Below are 23,432 nucleotides of genomic sequence, written 5' to 3'. Positions count from 1 at the left end.
CAGGATTCCGAGAACAATGGAAGAGTTCCAAAGCATTTTTAAACTTCAGCAGAATTCCGAGAACAATGGAAGAGTTCCAAAGCATTTTTAAACTTCAGCAGAATTCCGAGAACAATGGAAGAGTTCGAAAGCATGTATAAACTTCAGCTATATTCCGAGAACAATGGGAGAGTTCTACAGACTTATTTAAAAGAAACAATAACATTCCGAGAACAATGGGAGAGTTCCAAAGCATTTTTAAACTTCAGCAGAATTCCGAGAACAATGGAAGAGTTCCAAAGCATTTTTAAACTTCAGCAGAATTCCGAGAACAATGGAAGAGTTCGAAAGCATGTATAAACTTCAGCTATATTCCGAGAACAATGGGAGAGTTCTACAGACTTATTTAAAACAAACAATAACATTTCGAGAACAATGGGAGAGTTCCAAAGCAATTTTAAACTTCATCAGGATTCCGAGAACAATGGAAGAGTTCCAAAGCATTTTTAAGCTTCACCAGAATTACAAGAACAATGGAAGAGTTCCAAAGCATTTTTAAACTTAAGCATAATTCCGAGAACAATGGAAGAGTTCCAAAGCATTTTTAAACTTCAGCAGAATTCAGAGAACAATGGAAGAGTTTCAAAGCATTTTTAATCTTCAGTAGAATTCCTAGAACAATGGAAAAGTTCCAAAGCATTTTTAAACTTTAGCAGAATTCCGAGAACAATGGGAGAGTTCCAAAGCATTTTTAAACTTCAGCAGAATTCTGAGAACAATGGAAGAGTTCCAAAGCATTTTTAAACTTCAGAAGAATTCCAAGAACAAAGGAAGATTTCCAAAGCATTTTTAAACTTCAGCAGAATTCTGAGAACAATGCGAAAGTTCCAAAGCATTTTAAAACTTCAGCAGAATTTTGAGAACAATGGAAAAGTTCCAAAGCATTTTTAAACTCCAGTAGAATTCCGAGAACAATGGAAGAGTTCCAAAGCATTTTTAAACTACAGTCGAATTCCGAGAAAAATGGAAGAGTTCCAAAGCATTTTTAAACTTCAGCAAAATTCCAAGCTCAATGGAAGAGTTGAAAAGCATTTTTAAACTTCAGCATAATTCCGAAAAAAATGGAAGAGTTCCAAAGCATTTTTAAACTTCAGCAGAATTCCGAGAACAATGGAAGAGCTCCAAAGCATTTTTAAACTTCAGCAGAATTCTGAGAATAATGAAAGAGTTCTACAGAAAGATTGAAAAAAAAATAGCATTCCGAGAACAATGGGAGAGTTCCAAAGCATTTTTAAACTTCAGCAGAATTCCGAGAACAATGTAAGTGTTCCAAAGCATTTTTAAACTTCAGTAGAATTCCGAGAACAATGGATGAGTTCGAAAGCATTTATAAACTTCAGCATAATTCCAAGAACAATGGGAGAGTTCTACAGACTTATTTAAAAAAAACAATAACATTCCGAGAACAATGGGAGAGTTACAAAGCAATTTTAAACTTCAGCAGGATTCCGAGAACAATGGAAGAGTTCCAAAGCATTATTAAAGTTCTGCAGAATTCCGAGAACAATGGAAGAGTTCCAAAGCATTTTTAAACTTCAGCAGAATTCCGCGAACAATGGAAGAGTTCCAAATCATTTTTGAACTTAAGCATAATTCCGAGTACAAAGGAAGAGTTCCAAAGCATTTTTAAACTTCAGCAGAATTCCGAGAACAATGGAAGAGTTCCAAAGCATTTTTAAACTTCAGTAGAATTCCGAGAATAATGGGAGAGTTCCAAAGCATTTTTAAACGTCAGCAGAATTTTGAGAACAATGGAAGAGTTCCAAGGCATTTTTAAACTTCAGCAGAATTCCGAGAACAATGGGAGAGTTCTACAGAATGACTTAAAAAAACAATGGAAGAGATCCAAAGCATTTTTAAACTTCAGCAGAATTCCGAGAACAATGGAAAAGTTCCAAAGCATTTTTAAATTTAAGCAAAATTCCGAGAACAATGGAAGAGTTCCAAAGCATTTTTAAACACCAGCAGAATTCAGAGAACAATGGAAGAGTTCCAAAGCATTTTTAATCTTCAGTAGAATTCCTAGAACAATGGGAGAGTTCCAAAGCATTTATAAACTTCAGCTATATTCCGAGTACAATGGGAGAGTAATACAAACTTATTTAAAAGAAACAATAACATTCCGAGAACAATGGGAGAGTTCCAAAGCATTTTTAAACTTCAGCATAATTCCGAGAACAATGGAAGATTTCCAAAGCATTTTTAATATTCAACAGAATTCCAAGAACAATGGAAGAGTTCCAAAGCATTTTTAAACTTTAGCAGAATTCCGAGAACAATGGGAGAGTTCCAAAGCATTTTTAAACTTCAGCAGAATTCTGAGAACAATGGAAGAGTTCCAAAGCATTTTTAAACTTCAGAAGAATTCCAAGAACAATGGAAGAGTTCCAAAGCATTTTTAAACTTCAGCAAAATTCCAAGCTCAATGGAAGAGTTGAAAAGCATTTTTAAACTTCAGCATAATTCCGAAAAAAATGGAAGAGTTCCAAAGCATTTTTAAACTTCAGCAGAATTCCGAGAACAATGGAAGAGCTCCAAAGCATTTTTAAACTTCAGCAGAATTCTGAGAATAATGAAAGAGTTCTACAGAAAGATTTAAAAAAACAATAGCATTCCGAGAACAATGGGAGAGTTCCAAAGCATTTTTAAACTTCAGCAGAATTCCGAGAACAATGTAAGTGTTCCAAAGCATTTTTAAACTTCAGTAGAATTCCGAGAACAATGGATGAGTTCGAAAGCATTTATAAACTTCAGCATAATTCCAAGAACAATGGGAGAGTTCTACAGACTTATTTAAAAAAAACAATAACATTCCGAGAACAATGGGAGAGTTACAAAGCAATTTTAAACTTCAGCAGGATTCCGAGAACAATGGAAGAGTTCCAAAGCATTATTAAACTTCCGCAGAATTCCGAGAACAATGGAAGAGTTCCAAAGCATTTTTAAACTTCAGCAGAATTCCGCAAACAATGGAAGAGTTCCAAATCATTTTTGAACTTAAGCATAATTCCGAGTACAAAGGAAGAGTTCCAAAGCATTTTTAAACTTCAGCAGAATTCCGAGAACAATGGAAGAGTTCCAAAGCATTTTTAAACTTCAGTAGAATTCCGAGAATAATGGGAGAGTTCCAAAGCATTTTTAAACGTCAGCAGAATTTTGAGAACAATGGAAGAGTTCCAAGGCATTTTTAAACTTCAGCAGAATTCCGAGAACAATGGGAGAGTTCTACAGAATGACTTAAAAAAACAATGGAAGAGTTCCAAAGCATTTTTAAACTTCAGCAGAATTCCGAGAACAATGGAAAAGTTCCAAAGCATTTTTAAGCTTCACCAGAATTACAAGAGCAATGGAAGAGTTCCAAAGCATTTTTAAATTTAAGCATAATTCCGAGAACAATGGAAGAGTTCCAAAGCATTTTTAAACACCAGCAGAATTCAGAGAACAATGGAAGAGTTCCAAAGCATTTTTAATCTTCAGTAGAATTCCTAGAACAATGGGAGAGTTCCAAAGCATTTATAAACTTCAGCTATATTCCGAGTACAATGGGAGAGTAATACAAACTTATTTAAAAGAAACAATTACATTCCGAGAACAATGGGAGAGTTCCAAAGCATTTTTAAACTTCAGCAGAATTCCGAGAACAATGGAAGAGTTCCAAAGCATTTTTAAACTTCAGCAGAATTCCGAGAACAATGGAAGAGTTCGAAAGCATTTATAAACTTCAGCTATATTCCGAGAACAATGGGAGAGTTCTACAGACTTATTTAAAAGAAACAATAACATTCCGAGAATAATGGGAGAGTTCGAAAGCATGTATAAACTTCAGCTATATTCCGAGAACAATGGGAGAGTTCTACAGACATATTTAAAATAAACAATAACATTCCGAGAACAATGGGAGAGTTCCAAAGCAATTTTAAACTTCATCAGGATTCCGAGAACAATGGAAGAGTTCCAAAGCATTTTTAAACTTCAGCAGAATTCCGAGAACAATGGAAGAGTTCCAAAGCATTTTTAAACTTCAGAAGAATTCCAAGAACAATGGAAGAGTTCCAAAGCATTTTTAAACTTCAGCAAAATTCCAAGCTCAATGGAAGAGTTGAAAAGCATTTTTAAACTTCAGCATAATTCCGAAAAAAATGGAAGAGTTCCAAAGCATTTTTAAACTTCAGCAGAATTCCGAGAACAATGGAAGAGCTCCAAAGCATTTTTAAACTTCAGCAGAATTCTGAGAATAATGAAAGAGTTCTACAGAAAGATTTAAAAAAACAATAGCATTCCGAGAACAATGGGAGAGTTCCAAAGCATTTTTAAACTTCAGCAGAATTCCGAGAACAATGTAAGTGTTCCAAAGCATTTTTAAACTTCAGTAGAATTCCGAGAACAATGGATGAGTTCGAAAGCATTTATAAACTTCAGCATAATTCCAAGAACAATGGGAGAGTTCTACAGACTTATTTAAAAAAAACAATAACATTCCGAGAACAATGGGAGAGTTACAAAGCAATTTTAAACTTCAGCAGGATTCCGAGAACAATGGAAGAGTTCCAAAGCATTATTAAACTTCCGCAGAATTCCGAGAACAATGGAAGAGTTCCAAAGCATTTTTAAACTTCAGCAGAATTCCGCGAACAATGGAAGAGTTCCAAATCATTTTTGAACTTAAGCATAATTCCGAGTACAATGGAAGAGTTCCAAAGCATTTTTAAACTTCAGCAGAATTCCGAGAACAATGGAAGAGTTCCAAAGCATTTTTAAACTTCAGTAGAATTCCGAGAATAATGGGAGAGTTCCAAAGCATTTTTAAACGTCAGCAGAATTTTGAGAACAATGGAAGAGTTCCAAGGCATTTTTAAACTTCAGCAGAATTCCGAGAACAATGGGAGAGTTCTACAGAATGACTTAAAAAAACAATGGAAGAGTTCCAAAGCATTTTTAAGCTTCACCAGAATTACAAGAACAATGGAAGAGTTCCAAAGCATTTTTAAATTTAAGCATAATTCCGAGAACAATGGAAGAGTTCCAAAGCATTTTTAAACACCAGCAGAATTCAGAGAACAATGGAAGAGTTCCAAAGCATTTTTAATCTTCAGTAGAATTCCTAGAACAATGGGAGAGTTACAAAGCATTTATAAACTTCAGCTATATTCCGAGTACAATGGGAGAGTAATACAAACTTATTTAAAAGAAACAATTACATTCCGAGAACAATGGGAGAGTTCCAAAGCATTTTTAAACTTCAGCAGAATTCCGAGAACAATGGAAGAGTTCCAAAGCATTTTTAAACTTCAGCAGAATTCCGAGAACAATGGAAGAGTTCGAAAGCATTTATAAACTTCAGCTATATTCCGAGAACAATGGGAGAGTTCTACAGACTTATTTAAAAGAAACAATAACATTCCGAGAATAATGGGAGAGTTCGAAAGCATGTATAAACTTCAGCTATATTCCGAGAACAATGGGAGAGTTCTACAGACATATTTAAAATAAACAATAACATTCCGAGAACAATGGGAGAGTTCCAAAGCAATTTTAAACTTCATCAGGATTCCGAGAACAATGGAAGAGTTCCAAAGCATTTTTAAACTTCAGCAGAATTCCGAGAACAATGGAAGAGTTCCAAAGCATTTTTAAACTTCAGCAGAATTCCGAGAACAATTGAAGAGTTCCAAAGCATTTTTAAACTTCAGCAGTATTCCGAGAACAATGGAAGAGTTCCAAAGCATTTTTAAACGTCAGCAGAATTTTGAGAACAATGGAAGAGTTCCAAAGCATTTTTAAACTTCACCAGAATTCCGAGAACAAAGGGAGAGTTCTACAGAATGACTTAAAAAAACAATGGAAGAGTTCCAAAGCATTTTTAAACTTCAGCAGAATTCCGAGAACAATGGAAAAGTTCCAAAGCATTTTTAAGCTTCACCAGAATTACAAGAACAATGGAAGAGTTCCAAAGCATTTTTAAACTTAAGCATAATTCCGAGAACAATGGAAGAGTTCCAAAGCATTTTTAAACTTCAGCAGAATTCCACGAACAATGGAAGAGTTCCAAATCATTTTTGAACTTAAGCATAATTCCGAGTACAAAGGAAGAGTTCCAAAGCATTTTTAAACTTCAGCAGAATTCCGAGAACAATGGAAGAGTTCCAAAGCATTTTTAAACTTCAGTAGAATTCCGAGAATAATGGGAGAGTTCCAAAGCATTTTTAAACGTCAGCAGAATTTTGAGAACAATGGAAGAGTTCCAAGGCATTTTTAAACTTCAGCAGAATTCCGAGAACAATGGGAGAGTTCTACAGAATGACTTAAAAAAACAATGGAAGAGTTCCAAAGCATTTTTAAACTTCAGCAGAATTCCGAGAACAATGGAAAAGTTCCAAAGCATTTTTAAACTTCAGCAGAATTCCGAGAACAATGGAAGAGTTCCAAAGCATTTTTAAACTTCAGCAGAATTCCGAGAACAATGGAAGAGTTCGAAAGCATTTATAAACTTCAGCTATATTCCGAGAACAATGGGAGAGTTCTACAGACTTATTTAAAAGAAACAATAACATTCCGAGAATAATGGGAGAGTTCGAAAGCATGTATAAACTTCAGCTATATTCCGAGAACAATGGGAGAGTTCTACAGACTTATTTAAAAGAAACAATAACATTCCGAGAACAATGGGAGAGTTCCAAAGCATTTTTAAACTTCAGCAGAATTCCGAGAACAATGGAAGAGTTCCAAAGCATTTTTAAACTTCAGCAGAATTCCGAGAACAATGGAAGAGTTCGAAAGCATTTATAAACTTCAGCTATATTCCGAGAACAATGGGAGAGTTCTACAGACTTATTTAAAAGAAACAATAACATTCCGAGAATAATGGGAGAGTTCGAAAGCATTTTTAAACTTCAGCAGAATTCCGAGAACAATGGAAGAGTTCCAAAGCATTTTTAAACTTCAGCAGAATTCCGAGAACAATGGAAGAGTTCGAAAGCATTTATAAACTTCAGCTATATTCCGAGAACAATGGGAGAGTTCTACAGACTTATTTAAAAGAAACAATAACATTCCGAGAATAATGGGAGAGTTCGAAAGCATGTATAAACTTCAGCTATATTCCGAGAACAATGGGAGAGTTCTACAGACTTATTTAAAAGAAACAATAACATTCCGAGAACAATGGGAGAGTTCCAAAGCAATTTTAAACTTCATCAGGATTCCGAGAACAATGGAAGAGTTCCAAAGCATTTTTAAACTTCAGCAGAATTCCGAGAACAATGGAAAAGTTCCAAAGCATTTTTAAGCTTCACCAGAATTACAAGAACAATGGAAGAGTTCCAAAGCATTTTTAAACTTAAGCATAATTCCGAGAACAATGGAAGAGTTCCAAAGCATTTTTAAACTTCAGCAGAATTCCGAGAACAATGGAAGATTTCCAAAGCATTTTTAATATTCAACAGAATTCCAAGAACAATGGAAGAGTTCCAAAGCATTTTTAAACTTTAGCAGAATTCCGAGACCAATGGGAGAGTTCCAAAGCATTTTTAAACTTCAGCAGAATTCTGAGAACAATGGAAGAGTTCCAAAGCATTTTTAAACTTCAGAAGAATTCCAAGAACAAAGGAAGATATCCAAAGCATTTTTAAACTTCAGCAGAATTCCAAGAACAATGGGAAAGTTCCAAAGCATTTTAAAACTTCAGCAGAATTTTGAGAACAATGGAAAAGTTCCAAAGCATTTTTAAACTCCAGTAGAATTCCGAGAACAATGGAAGAGTTCCAAAGCATTTTTAAACTTCAGCAAAATTCCAAGCTCAATGGAAGAGTTGAAAAGCATTTTTAAACTTCAGCATAATTCTGAAAAAAATGGAAGAGCTCCAAAGCATTTTTAAACTTCAGCAGAATTCCGAGAACAATGGAAGAGCTCCAAAGCATTTTTAAACTTCAGCAGAATTCTGAGAATAATGAAAGAGTTCTACAGAAAGATTTAAAAAAACAATAGCATTCCGAGAACAATGGGAGAGTTCCAAAGCATTTTTAAACTTCAGCAGAATTCCGAGAACAATGTAAGTGCTCCAAAGCATTTTTAAACTTCAGTAGAATTCCGAGAACAATGGATGAGTTCGAAAGCATTTATAAACTTCAGCATAATTCCAAGAACAATGGGAGAGTTCTACAGACTTATTTAAAAAAAACAATAACATTCCGAGAACAATGGGAGAGTTACAAAGCAATTTTAAACTTCAGCAGGATTCCGAGAACAATGGAAGAGTTCCAAAGCATTATTAAACTTCCGCAGAATTCCGAGAACAATGGAAGAGTTCCAAAGCATTTTTAATCTTCAGTAGAATTCCTAGAACAATGGGAGAGTTCCAAAGCATTTTTAAACTTCAGCAGAATTCCGAGAACAATGGAAGATTTCCAAAGCATTTTTAATATTCAACAGAATTCCAAGAACAATGGAAGAGTTCCAAAGCATTTTTAAACTTTAGCAGAATTCCGAGAACAATGGGAGAGTTCCAAAGCATTTTTAAACTTCAGCAGAATTCTGAGAACAATGGAAGAGTTCCAAAGCATTTTTAAACTTCAGAAGAATTCCAAGAACAATGGAAGAGTTCCAAAGCATTTTTAAACTTCAGCAAAATTCCAAGCTCAATGGAAGAGTTGAAAAGCATTTTTAAACTTCAGCATAATTCCGAAAAAAATGGAAGAGTTCCAAAGCATTTTTAAACTTCAGCAGAATTCCGAGAACAATGGAAGAGCTCCAAAGCATTTTTAAACTTCAGCAGAATTCTGAGAATAATGAAAGAGTTCTACAGAAAGATTTAAAAAAACAATAGCATTCCGAGAACAATGGGAGAGTTCCAAAGCATTTTTAAACTTCAGCAGAATTCCGAGAACAATGTAAGTGTTCCAAACCATTTTTAAACTTCAGTAGAATTCCGAGAACAATGGATGAGTTCGAAAGCATTTATAAACTTCAGCATAATTCCAAGAACAATGGGAGAGTTCTACAGACTTATTTAAAAAAAACAATAACATTCCGAGAACAATGGGAGAGTTACAAAGCATTTTTAAACTTCAGCAGAATTCCGCGAACAATGGAAGAGTTCCAAATCATTTTTGAACTTAAGCATAATTCCGAGTACAAAGGAAGAGTTCCAAAGCATTTTTAAACTTCAGCAGAATTCCGAGAACAATGGAAGAGTTCCAAAGCATTTTTAAACTTCAGTAGAATTCCGAGAATAATGGGAGAGTTCCAAAGCATTTTTAAACGTCAGCAGAATTTTGAGAACAATGGTAGAGTTCCAAGGCATTTTTAAACTTCAGCAGAATTCCGAGAACAATGGGAGAGTTCTACAGAATGACTTAAAAAAACAATGGAAGAGTTCCAAAGCATTTTTAAACTTCAGCAGAATTCCGAGAACAATGGAAAAGTTCCAAAGCATTTTTAAGCTTCACCAGAATTACAAGAACAATGGAAGAGTTCCAAAGCATTTTTAAATTTAAGCATAATTCCGAGAACAATGGAAGAGTTCCAAAGCATTTTTAAACACCAGCAGAATTCAGAGAACAATGGAAGAGTTCCAAAGCATTTTTAATCTTCAGTAGAATTCCTAGAACAATGGGAGAGTTCCAAAGCATTTATAAACTTCAGCTATATTCCGAGTACAATGGGAGAGTAATACAAACTTATTTAAAAGAAACAATTACATTCCGAGAACAATGGGAGAGTTCCAAAGCATTTTTAAACTTCAGCAGAATTCCGAGAACAATGGAAGAGTTCCAAAGCATTTTTAAACTTCAGCAGAATTCCGAGAACAATGGAAGAGTTCGAAAGCATTTATAAACTTCAGCTATATTCCGAGAACAATGGGAGAGTTCTACAGACTTATTTAAAAGAAACAATAACATTCCGAGAATAATGGGAGAGTTCGAAAGCATGTATAAACTTCAGCTATATTCCGAGAACAATGGGAGAGTTCTACAGACATATTTAAAATAAACAATAACATTCCGAGAACAATGGGAGAGTTCCAAAGCAATTTTAAACTTCATCAGGATTCCGAGAACAATGGAAGAGTTCCAAAGCATTTTTAAACTTGATCAGAATTCCGTGAACAATGGAAGAGTTCCAAAGCATTTTTAAACTTCACCAGAATTCCGAGAACAAAGGGAGAGTTCTACAGAATGACTTAAAAAAACAATGGAAGAGTTCCAAAGCATTTTTAAACTTCAGCAGAATTCCGAGAACAATGGAAAAGTTCCAAAGCATTTTTAAGCTTCACCAGAATTACAAGAACAATGGAAGAGTTCCAAAGCATTTTTAAACTTAAGCATAATTCCGAGAACAATGGAAGAGTTCCAAAGCATTTTTAAACTTCAGCAGAATTCCGCGAACAATGGAAGAGTTCCAAATCATTTTTGAACTTAAGCATAATTCCGAGTACAAAGGAAGAGTTCCAAAGCATTTTTAAACTTCAGCAGAATTCCGAGAACAATGGAAGAGTTCCAAAGCATTTTTAAACTTCAGTAGAATTCCGAGAATAATGGGAGAGTTCCAAAGCATTTTTAAACGTCAGCAGAATTTTGAGAACAATGGAAGAGTTCCAAGGCATTTTTAAACTTCAGCAGAATTCCGAGAACAATGGGAGAGTTCTACAGAATGACTTAAAAAAACAATGGAAGAGTTCCAAAGCATTTTTAAACTTCAGCAGAATTCCGAGAACAATGGAAAAGTTCCAAAGCATTTTTAAACTTCAGCAGAATTCCGAGAACAATGGAAGAGTTCCAAAGCATTTTTAAACTTCAGCAGAATTCCGAGAACAATGGAAGAGTTCGAAAGCATTTATAAACTTCAGCTATATTCCGAGAACAATGGGAGAGTTCTACAGACTTATTTAAAAGAAACAATAACATTCCGAGAATAATGGGAGAGTTCGAAAGCATGTATAAACTTCAGCTATATTCCGAGAACAATGGGAGAGTTCTACAGACTTATTTAAAAGAAACAATAACATTCCGAGAACAATGGGAGAGTTCCAAAGCATTTTTAAACTTCAGCAGAATTCCGAGAACAATGGAAGAGTTCCAAAGCATTTTTAAACTTCAGCAGAATTCCGAGAACAATGGAAGAGTTCGAAAGCATTTATAAACTTCAGCTATATTTCGAGAACAATGGGAGAGTTCTACAGACTTATTTAAAAGAAACAATAACATTCCGAGAATAATGGGAGAGTTCGAAAGCATTTTTAAACTTCAGCAGAATTCCGAGAACAATGGAAGAGTTCCAAAGCATTTTTAAACTTCAGCAGAATTCCGAGAACAATGGAAGAGTTCGAAAGCATTTATAAACTTCAGCTATATTCCGAGAACAATGGGAGAGTTCTACAGACTTATTTAAAAGAAACAATAACATTCCGAGAATAATGGGAGAGTTCGAAAGCATGTATAAACTTCAGCTATATTCCGAGAACAATGGGAGAATTCTACAGACTTATTTAAAAGAAACAATAACATTCCGAGAACAATGGGAGAGTTCCAAAGCAATTTTAAACTTCATCAGGATTCCGAGAACAATGGAAGAGTTCCAAAGCATTTTTAAACTTCAGCAGAATTCCGAGAACAATGGAAGAGTTCCAAAGCATTTTTAAACTTCAGCAGAATTCCGAGAACAATTGAAGAGTTCCAAAGCATTTTTAAACTTCAGCAGTATTCCGAGAACAATGGAAGAGTTCCAAAGCATTTTTAAACGTCAGCAGAATTTTGAGAACAATGGAAGAGTTCCAAAGCATTTTTAAACTTCACCAGAATTCCGAGAACAAAGGGAGAGTTCTACAGAATGACTTAAAAAAACAATGGAAGAGTTCCAAAGCATTTTTAAACTTCAGCAGAATTCCGAGAACAATGGAAAAGTTCCAAAGCATTTTTAAGCTTCACCAGAATTACAAGAACAATGGAAGAGTTCCAAAGCATTTTTAAACTTAAGCATAATTCCGAGAACAATGGAAGAGTTCCAAAGCATTTTTAAACTTCAGCAGAATTCCGAGAACAATGGAAGATTTCCAAAGCATTTTTAATATTCAACAGAATTCCAAGAACAATGAAAGAGTTCCAAAGCATTTTTAAACTTTAGCAGAATTCCGAGACCAATGGGAGAGTTCCAAAGCATTTTTAAACTTCAGCAGAATTCTGAGAACAATGGAAGAGTTCCAAAGCATTTTTAAACTTCAGAAGAATTCCAAGAACAAAGGAAGATATCCAAAGCATTTTTAAACTTCAGCAGAATTCCAAGAACAATGGGAAAGTTCCAAAGCATTTTAAAACTTCAGCAGAATTTTGAGAACAATGGAAAAGTTCCAAAGCATTTTTAAACTCCAGTAGAATTCCGAGAACAATGGAAGAGTTCCAAAGCATTTTTAAACTTCAGCAAAATTCCAAGCTCAATGGAAGAGTTGAAAAGCATTTTTAAACTTCAGCATAATTCTGAAAAAAATGGAAGAGCTCCAAAGCATTTTTAAACTTCAGCAGAATTCCGAGAACAATGGAAGAGCTCCAAAGCATTTTTAAACTTCAGCAGAATTCTGAGAATAATGAAAGAGTTCTACAGAAAGATTTAAAAAAACAATAGCATTCCGAGAACAATGGGAGAGTTCCAAAGCATTTTTAAACTTCAGCAGAATTCCGAGAACAATGTAAGTGTTCCAAAGCATTTTTAAACTTCAGTAGAATTCCGAGAACAATGGATGAGTTCGAAAGCATTTATAAACTTCAGCATAATTCCAAGAACAATGGGAGAGTTCTACAGACTTATTTAAAAAAATAATAACATTCCGAGAACAATGGGAGAGTTACAAAGCAATTTTAAACTTCAGCAGGATTCCGAGAACAATGGAAGAGTTCCAAAGCATTATTAAACTTCCGCAGAATTCCGAGAACAATGGAAGAGTTCCAAAGCATTTTTAATCTTCAGTAGAATTCCTAGAACAATGGGAGAGTTCCAAAGCATTTTTAAACTTCAGCAGAATTCCGAGAACAATGGAAGATTTCCAAAGCATTTTTAATATTCAACAGAATTCCAAGAACAATGGAAGAGTTCCAAAGCATTTTTAAACTTTAGCAGAATTCCGAGAACAATGGGAGAGTTCCAAAGCATTTTTAAACTTCAGCAGAATTCTGAGAACAATGGAAGAGTTCCAAAGCATTTTTAAACTTCAGAAGAATTCCAAGAACAATGGACGAGTTCCAAAGCATTTTTAAACTTCAGCAAAATTCCAAGCTCAATGGAAGAGTTGAAAAGCATTTTTAAACTTCAGCATAATTCCGAAAAAAATGGAAGAGTTCCAAAGCATTTTTAAACTTCAGCAGAATTCCGAGAACAATGGAAGAGCTCCAAAGCATTTTTAAACTTCAGCAGAATTCTGAGAATAATGAAAGAGTTCTACAGAAAGATTTAAAAAAACAATAGCATTCCGAGAACAATGGGAGAGTTCCAAAGCATTTTTAAACTTCAGCAGAATTCCGATAACAATGTAAGTGTTCCAAACCATTTTTAAACTTCAGTAGAATTCCGAGAACAATGGATGAGTTCGAAAGCATTTATAAACTTCAGCATAATTCCAAGAACAATGGGAGAGTTCTACAGACTTATTTAAAAAAAACAATAACATTCCGAGAACAATGGGAGAGTTACAAAGCAATTTTAAACTTCAGCAGGATTCCGAGAACAATGGAAGAGTTCCAAAGCATTATTAAACTTCCGCAGAATTCCGAGAACAATGGAAGAGTTCCAAAGCATTTTTAAACTTCAGCAGAATTCCGCGAACAATGGAAGAGTTCCAAATCATTTTTGAACTTAAGCATAATTCCGAGTACAAAGGAAGAGTTCCAAAGCATTTTTAAACTTCAGCAGAATTCCGAGAACAATGGAAGAGTTCCAAAGCATTTTTAAACTTCAGTAGAATTCCGAGAATAATGGGAGAGTTCCAAAGCATTTTTAAACGTCAGCAGAATTTTGAGAACAATGGAAGAGTTCCAAGGCATTTTTAAACTTCAGCAGAATTCCGAGAACAATGGGAGAGTTCTACAGAATGACTTAAAAAAACAATGGAAGAGTTCCAAAGCATTTTTAAACTTCAGCAGAATTCCGAGAACAATGGAAAAGTTCCAAAGCATTTTTAAGCTTCACCAGAATTACAAGAACAATGGAAGAGTTCCAAAGCATTTTTAAATTTAAGCATAATTCCGAGAACAATGGAAGAGTTCCAAAGCATTTTTAAACACCAGCAGAATTCAGAGAACAATGGAAGAGTTCCAAAGCATTTTTAATCTTCAGTAGAATTCCTAGAACAATGGGAGAGTTCCAAAGCATTTATAAACTTCAGCTATATTCCGAGTACAATGGGAGAGTAATACAAACTTATTTAAAAGAAACAATTACATTCCGAGAACAATGGGAGAGTTCCAAAGCATTTTTAAACTTCAGCAGAATTCCGAGAACAATGGAAGAGTTCCAAAGCATTTTTAAACTTCAGCAGAATTCCGAGAACAATGGAAGAGTTCGAAAGCATTTATAAACTTCAGCTATATTCCGAGAACAATGGGAGAGTTCTACAGACTTATTTAAAAGAAACAATAACATTCCGAGAATAATGGGAGAGTTCGAAAGCATGTATAAACTTCAGCTATATTCCGAGAACAATGGGAGAGTTCTACAGACATATTTAAAATAAACAATAACATTCCGAGAACAATGGGAGAGTTCCAAAGCAATTTTAAACTTCATCAGGATTCCGAGAACAATGGAAGAGTTCCAAAGCATTTTTAAACTTGATCAGAATTCCGTGAACAATGGAAGAGTTCCAAAGCATTTTTAAACTTCACCAGAATTCCGAGAACAAAGGGAGAGTTCTACAGAATGACTTAAAAAAACAATGGAAGAGTTCCAAAGCATTTTTAAACTTCAGCAGAATTCCGAGAACAATGGAAAAGTTCCAAAGCATTTTTAAGCTTCACCAGAATTACAAGAACAATGGAAGAGTTCCAAAGCATTTTTAAACTTAAGCATAATTCCGAGAACAATGGAAGAGTTCCAAAGCATTTTTAAACTTCAGCAGAATTCCGCGAACAATGGAAGAGTTCCAAATCATTTTTGAACTTAAGCATAATTCCGAGTACAAAGGAAGAGTTCCAAAGCATTTTTAAACTTCAGCAGAATTCCGAGAACAATGGAAGAGTTCCAAAGCATTTTTAAACTTCAGTAGAATTCCGAGAATAATGGGAGAGTTCCAAAGCATTTTTAAACGTCAGCAGAATTTTGAGAACAATGGAAGAGTTCCAAGGCATTTTTAAACTTCAGCAGAATTCCGAGAACAATGGGAGAGTTCTACAGAATGACTTAAAAAAACAATGGAAGAGTTCCAAAGCATTTTTAAACTTCAGCAGAATTCCGAGAACAATGGAAAAGTTCCAAAGCATTTTTAAACTTCAGCAGAATTCCGAGAACAATGGAAGAGTTCCAAAGCATTTTTAAACTTCAGCAGAATTCCGAGAACAATGGAAGAGTTCGAAAGCATTTATAAACTTCAGCTATATTCCGAGAACAATGGGAGAGTTCTACAGACTTATTTAAAAGAAACAATAACATTCCGAGAATAATGGGAGAGTTCGAAAGCATGTATAAACTTCAGCTATATTCCGAGAACAATGGGAGAGTTCTACAGACTTATTTAAAAGAAACAATAACATTCCGAGAACAATGGGAGAGTTCCAAAGCATTTTTAAACTTCAGCAGAATTCCGAGAACAATGGAAGAGTTCCAAAGCATTTTTAAACTTCAGCAGAATTCCGAGAACAATGGAAGAGTTCGAAAGCATTTATAAACTTCAGCTATATTTCGAGAACAATGGGAGAGTTCTACAGACTTATTTAAAAGAAACAATAACATTCCGAGAATAATGGGAGAGTTCGAAAGCATTTTTAAACTTCAGCAGAATTCCGAGAACAATGGAAGAGTTCCAAAGCATTTTTAAACTTCAGCAGAATTCCGAGAACAATGGAAGAGTTCGAAAGCATTTATAAACTTCAGCTATATTCCGAGAACAATGGGAGAGTTCTACAGACTTATTTAAAAGAAACAATAACATTCCGAGAATAATGGGAGAGTTCGAAAGCATGTATAAACTTCAGCTATATTCCGAGAACAATGGGAGAATTCTACAGACTTATTTAAAAGAAACAATAACATTCCGAGAACAATGGGAGAGTTCCAAAGCAATTTTAAACTTCATCAGGATTCCGAGAACAATGGAAGAGTTCCAAAGCATTTTTAAACTTCAGCAGAATTCCGAGAACAATGGAAGAGTTCCAAAGCATTTTTAAACTTCAGCAGAATTCCGAGAACAATTGAAGAGTTCCAAAGCATTTTTAAACTTCAGCAGTATTCCGAGAACAATGGAAGAGTTCCAAAGCATTTTTAAACGTCAGCAGAATTTTGAGAACAATGGAAGAGTTCCAAAGCATTTTTAAACTTCACCAGAATTCCGAGAACAAAGGGAGAGTTCTACAGAATGACTTAAAAAAACAATGGAAGAGTTCCAAAGCATTTTTAAACTTCAGCAGAATTCCGAGAACAATGGAAAAGTTCCAAAGCATTTTTAAGCTTCACCAGAATTACAAGAACAATGGAAGAGTTCCAAAGCATTTTTAAACTTAAGCATAATTCCGAGAACAATGGAAGAGTTCCAAAGCATTTTTAAACTTCAGCAGAATTCCGAGAACAATGGAAGATTTCCAAAGCATTTTTAATATTCAACAGAATTCCAAGAACAATGAAAGAGTTCCAAAGCATTTTTAAACTTTAGCAGAATTCCGAGACCAATGGGAGAGTTCCAAAGCATTTTTAAACTTCAGCAGAATTCTGAGAACAATGGAAGAGTTCCAAAGCATTTTTAAACTTCAGAAGAATTCCAAGAACAAAGGAAGATATCCAAAGCATTTTTAAACTTCAGCAGAATTCCAAGAACAATGGGAAAGTTCCAAAGCATTTTAAAACTTCAGCAGAATTTTGAGAACAATGGAAAAGTTCCAAAGCATTTTTAAACTCCAGTAGAATTCCGAGAACAATGGAAGAGTTCCAAAGCATTTTTAAACTTCAGCAAAATTCCAAGCTCAATGGAAGAGTTGAAAAGCATTTTTAAACTTCAGCATAATTCTGAAAAAAATGGAAGAGCTCCAAAGCATTTTTAAACTTCAGCAGAATTCCGAGAACAATGGAAGAGCTCCAAAGCATTTTTAAACTTCAGCAGAATTCTGAGAATAATGAAAGAGTTCTACAGAAAGATTTAAAAAAACAATAGCATTCCGAGAACAATGGGAGAGTTCCAAAGCATTTTTAAACTTCAGCAGAATTCCGAGAACAATGTAAGTGTTCCAAAGCATTTTTAAACTTCAGTAGAATTCCGAGAACAATGGATGAGTTCGAAAGCATTTATAAACTTCAGCATAATTCCAAGAACAATGGGAGAGTTCTACAGACTTATTTAAAAAAATAATAACATTCCGAGAACAATGGGAGAGTTACAAAGCAATTTTAAACTTCAGCAGGATTCCGAGAACAATGGAAGAGTTCCAAAGCATTATTAAACTTCCGCAGAATTCCGAGAACAATGGAAGAGTTCCAAAGCATTTTTAATCTTCAGTAGAATTCCTAGAACAATGGGAGAGTTCCAAAGCATTTTTAAACTTCAGCAGAATTCCGAGAACAATGGAAGATTTCCAAAGCATTTTTAATATTCAACAGAATTCCAAGAACAATGGAAGAGTTCCAAAGCATTTTTAAACTTTAGCAGAATTCCGAGAACAATGGGAGAGTTCCAAAGCATTTTTAAACTTCAGCAGAATTCTGAGAACAATGGAAGAGTTCCAAAGCATTTTTAAACTTCAGAAGAATTCCAAGAACAATGGACGAGTTCCAAAGCATTTTTAAACTTCAGCAAAATTCCAAGCTCAATGGAAGAGTTGAAAAGCATTTTTAAACTTCAGCATAATTCCGAAAAAAATGGAAGAGTTCCAAAGCATTTTTAAACTTCAGCAGAATTCCGAGAACAATGGAAGAGCTCCAAAGCATTTTTAAACTTCAGCAGAATTCTGAGAATAATGAAAGAGTTCTACAGAAAGATTTAAAAAAACAATAGCATTCCGAGAACAATGGGAGAGTTCCAAAGCATTTTTAAACTTCAGCAGAATTCCGATAACAATGTAAGTGTTCCAAACCATTTTTAAACTTCAGTAGAATTCCGAGAACAATGGATGAGTTCGAAAGCATTTATAAACTTCAGCATAATTCCAAGAACAATGGGAGAGTTCTACAGACTTATTTAAAAAAAACAATAACATTCCGAGAACAATGGGAGAGTTACAAAGCAATTTTAAACTTCAGCAGGATTCCGAGAACAATGGAAGAGTTCCAAAGCATTATTAAACTTCCGCAGAATTCCGAGAACAATGGAAGAGTTCCAAAGCATTTTTAAACTTCAGCAGAATTCCGCGAACAATGGAAGAGTTCCAAATCATTTTTGAACTTAAGCATAATTCCGAGTACAAAGGAAGAGTTCCAAAGCATTTTTAAACTTCAGCAGAATTCCGAGAACAATGGAAGAGTTCCAAAGCATTTTTAAACTTCAGTAGAATTCCGAGAATAATGGGAGAGTTCCAAAGCATTTTTAAACGTCAGCAGAATTTTGAGAACAATGGAAGAGTTCCAAGGCATTTTTAAACTTCAGCAGAATTCCGAGAACAATGGGAGAGTTCTACAGAATGACTTAAAAAAACAATGGAAGAGTTCCAAAGCATTTTTAAACTTCAGCAGAATTCCGAGAACAATGGAAAAGTTCCAAAGCATTTTTAAGCTTCACCAGAATTACAAGAACAATGGAAGAGTTCCAAAGCATTTTTAAATTTAAGCATAATTCCGAGAACAATGGAAGAGTTCCAAAGCATTTTTAAACACCAGCAGAATTCAGAGAACAATGGAAGAGTTCCAAAGCATTTTTAATCTTCAGTAGAATTCCTAGAACAATGGGAGAGTTCCAAAGCATTTATAAACTTCAGCTATATTCCGAGTACAATGGGAGAGTAATACAAACTTATTTAAAAGAAACAATTACATTCCGAGAACAATGGGAGAGTTCCAAAGCATTTTTAAACTTCAGCAGAATTCCGAGAACAATGGAAGAGTTCCAAAGCATTTTTAAACTTCAGCAGAATTCCGAGAACAATGGAAGAGTTCGAAAGCATTTATAAACTTCAGCTATATTCCGAGAACAATGGGAGAGTTCTACAGACTTATTTAAAAGAAACAATAACATTCCGAGAATAATGGGAGAGTTCGAAAGCATGTATAAACTTCAGCTATATTCCGAGAACAATGGGAGAGTTCTACAGACATATTTAAAATAAACAATAACATTCCGAGAACAATGGGAGAGTTCCAAAGCAATTTTAAACTTCATCAGGATTCCGAGAACAATGGAAGAGTTCCAAAGCATTTTTAAACTTGATCAGAATTCCGTGAACAATGGAAGAGTTCCAAAGCATTTTTAAACTTCACCAGAATTCCGAGAACAAAGGGAGAGTTCTACAGAATGACTTAAAAAAACAATGGAAGAGTTCCAAAGCATTTTTAAACTTCAGCAGAATTCCGAGAACAATGGAAAAGTTCCAAAGCATTTTTAAGCTTCACCAGAATTACAAGAACAATGGAAGAGTTCCAAAGCATTTTTAAACTTAAGCATAATTCCGAGAACAATGGAAGAGTTCCAAAGCATTTTTAAACTTCAGCAGAATTCCGCGAACAATGGAAGAGTTCCAAATCATTTTTGAACTTAAGCATAATTCCGAGTACAAAGGAAGAGTTCCAAAGCATTTTTAAACTTCAGCAGAATTCCGAGAACAATGGAAGAGTTCCAAAGCATTTTTAAACTTCAGTAGAATTCCGAGAATAATGGGAGAGTTCCAAAGCATTTTTAAACGTCAGCAGAATTTTGAGAACAATGGAAGAGTTCCAAGGCATTTTTAAACTTCAGCAGAATTCCGAGAACAATGGGAGAGTTCTACAGAATGACTTAAAAAAACAATGGAAGAGTTCCAAAGCATTTTTAAACTTCAGCAGAATTCCGAGAACAATGGAAAAGTTCCAAAGCATTTTTAAACTTCAGCAGAATTCCGAGAACAATGGAAGAGTTCCAAAGCATTTTTAAACTTCAGCAGAATTCCGAGAACAATGGAAGAGTTTGAAAGCATTTATAAACTTCAGCTATATTCCGAGAACAATGGGAGAGTTCTACAGACTTATTTAAAAGAAACAATAACATTCCGAGAATAATGGGAGAGTTCGAAAGCATGTATAAACTTCAGCTATATTCCGAGAACAATGGGAGAGTTCTACAGACTTATTTAAAAGAAACAATAACATTCCGAGAACAATGGGAGAGTTCCAAAGCATTTTTAAACTTCAGCAGAATTCCGAGAACAATGGAAGAGTTCCAAAGCATTTTTAAACTTCAGCAGAATTCCGAGAACAATGGAAGAGTTCGAAAGCATTTATAAACTTCAGCTATATTTCGAGAACAATGGGAGAGTTCTACAGACTTATTTAAAAGAAACAATAACATTCCGAGAATAATGGGAGAGTTCGAAAGCATTTTTAAACTTCAGCAGAATTCCGAGAACAATGGAAGAGTTCCAAAGCATTTTTAAACTTCAGCAGAATTCCGAGAACAATGGAAGAGTTCGAAAGCATTTATAAACTTCAGCTATATTCCGAGAACAATGGGAGAGTTCTACAGACTTATTTAAAAGAAACAATAACATTCCGAGAATAATGGGAGAGTTCGAAAGCATGTATAAACTTCAGCTATATTCCGAGAACAATGGGAGAATTCTACAGACTTATTTAAAAGAAACAATAACATTCCGAGAACAATGGGAGAGTTCCAAAGCAATTTTAAACTTCATCAGGATTCCGAGAACAATGGAAGAGTTCCAAAGCATTTTTAAACTTCAGCAGAATTCCGAGAACAATGGAAGAGTTCCAAAGCATTTTTAAACTTCAGCAGAATTCCGAGAACAATTGAAGAGTTCCAAAGCATTTTTAAACTTCAGCAGTATTCCGAGAACAATGGAAGAGTTCCAAAGCATTTTTAAACGTCAGCAGAATTTTGAGAACAATGGAAGAGTTCCAAAGCATTTTTAAACTTCACCAGAATTCCGAGAACAAAGGGAGAGTTCTACAGAATGACTTAAAAAAACAATGGAAGAGTTCCAAAGCATTTTTAAACTTCAGCAGAATTCCGAGAACAATGGAAAAGTTCCAAAGCATTTTTAAGCTTCACCAGAATTACAAGAACAATGGAAGAGTTCCAAAGCATTTTTAAACTTAAGCATAATTCCGAGAACAATGGAAGAGTTCCAAAGCATTTTTAAACTTCAGCAGAATTCCGAGAACAATGGAAGATTTCCAAAGCATTTTTAATATTCAACAGAATTCCAAGAACAATGAAAGAGTTCCAAAGCATTTTTAAACTTTAGCAGAATTCCGAGACCAATGGGAGAGTTCCAAAGCATTTTTAAACTTCAGCAGAATTCTGAGAACAATGGAAGAGTTCCAAAGCATTTTTAAACTTCAGAAGAATTCCAAGAACAAAGGAAGATATCCAAAGCATTTTTAAACTTCAGCAGAATTCCAAGAACAATGGGAAAGTTCCAAAGCATTTTAAAACTTCAGCAGAATTTTGAGAACAATGGAAAAGTTCCAAAGCATTTTTAAACTCCAGTAGAATTCCGAGAACAATGGAAGAGTTCCAAAGCATTTTTAAACTTCAGCAAAATTCCAAGCTCAATGGAAGAGTTGAAAAGCATTTTTAAACTTCAGCATAATTCTGAAAAAAATGGAAGAGCTCCAAAGCATTTTTAAACTTCAGCAGAATTCCGAGAACAATGGAAGAGCTCCAAAGCATTTTTAAACTTCAGCAGAATTCTGAGAATAATGAAAGAGTTCTACAGAAAGATTTAAAAAAACAATAGCATTCCGAGAACAATGGGAGAGTTCCAAAGCATTTTTAAACTTCAGCAGAATTCCGAGAACAATGTAAGTGTTCCAAAGCATTTTTAAACTTCAGTAGAATTCCGAGAACAATGGATGAGTTCGAAAGCATTTATAAACTTCAGCATAATTCCAAGAACAATGGGAGAGTTCTACAGACTTATTTAAAAAAATAATAACATTCCGAGAACAATGGGAGAGTTACAAAGCAATTTTAAACTTCAGCAGGATTCCGAGAACAATGGAAGAGTTCCAAAGCATTATTAAACTTCCGCAGAATTCCGAGAACAATGGAAGAGTTCCAAAGCATTTTTAATCTTCAGTAGAATTCCTAGAACAATGGGAGAGTTCCAAAGCATTTTTAAACTTCAGCAGAATTCCGAGAACAATGGAAGATTTCCAAAGCATTTTTAATATTCAACAGAATTCCAAGAACAATGGAAGAGTTCCAAAGCATTTTTAAACTTTAGCAGAATTCCGAGAACAATGGGAGAGTTCCAAAGCATTTTTAAACTTCAGCAGAATTCTGAGAACAATGGAAGAGTTCCAAAGCATTTTTAAACTTCAGAAGAATTCCAAGAACAATGGACGAGTTCCAAAGCATTTTTAAACTTCAGCAAAATTCCAAGCTCAATGGAAGAGTTGAAAAGCATTTTTAAACTTCAGCATAATTCCGAAAAAAATGGAAGAGTTCCAAAGCATTTTTAAACTTCAGCAGAATTCCGAGAACAATGGAAGAGCTCCAAAGCATTTTTAAACTTCAGCAGAATTCTGAGAATAATGAAAGAGTTCTACAGAAAGATTTAAAAAAACAATAGCATTCCGAGAACAATGGGAGAGTTCCAAAGCATTTTTAAACTTCAGCAGAATTCCGATAACAATGTAAGTGTTCCAAACCATTTTTAAACTTCAGTAGAATTCCGAGAACAATGGATGAGTTCGAAAGCATTTATAAACTTCAGCATAATTCCAAGAACAATGGGAGAGTTCTACAGACTTATTTAAAAAAAACAATAACATTCCGAGAACAATGGGAGAGTTACAAAGCAATTTTAAACTTCAGCAGGATTCCGAGAACAATGGAAGAGTTCCAAAGCATTATTAAACTTCCGCAGAATTCCGAGAACAATGGAAGAGTTCCAAAGCATTTTTAAACTTCAGCAGAATTCCGCGAACAATGGAAGAGTTCCAAATCATTTTTGAACTTAAGCATAATTCCGAGTACAAAGGAAGAGTTCCAAAGCATTTTTAAACTTCAGCAGAATTCCGAGAACAATGGAAGAGTTCCAAAGCATTTTTAAACTTCAGTA

This window comes from Phyllobates terribilis, unplaced genomic scaffold, assembly GCF_046119375.1.
Source record: "Phyllobates terribilis strain yellow unplaced genomic scaffold, ASM4611937v1 Scaffold_1__5_contigs__length_1240528914, whole genome shotgun sequence".
NCBI lineage: Eukaryota > Metazoa > Chordata > Amphibia > Anura > Dendrobatidae > Phyllobates > Phyllobates terribilis.
This window is presented reverse-complemented; position numbering follows the sequence as displayed.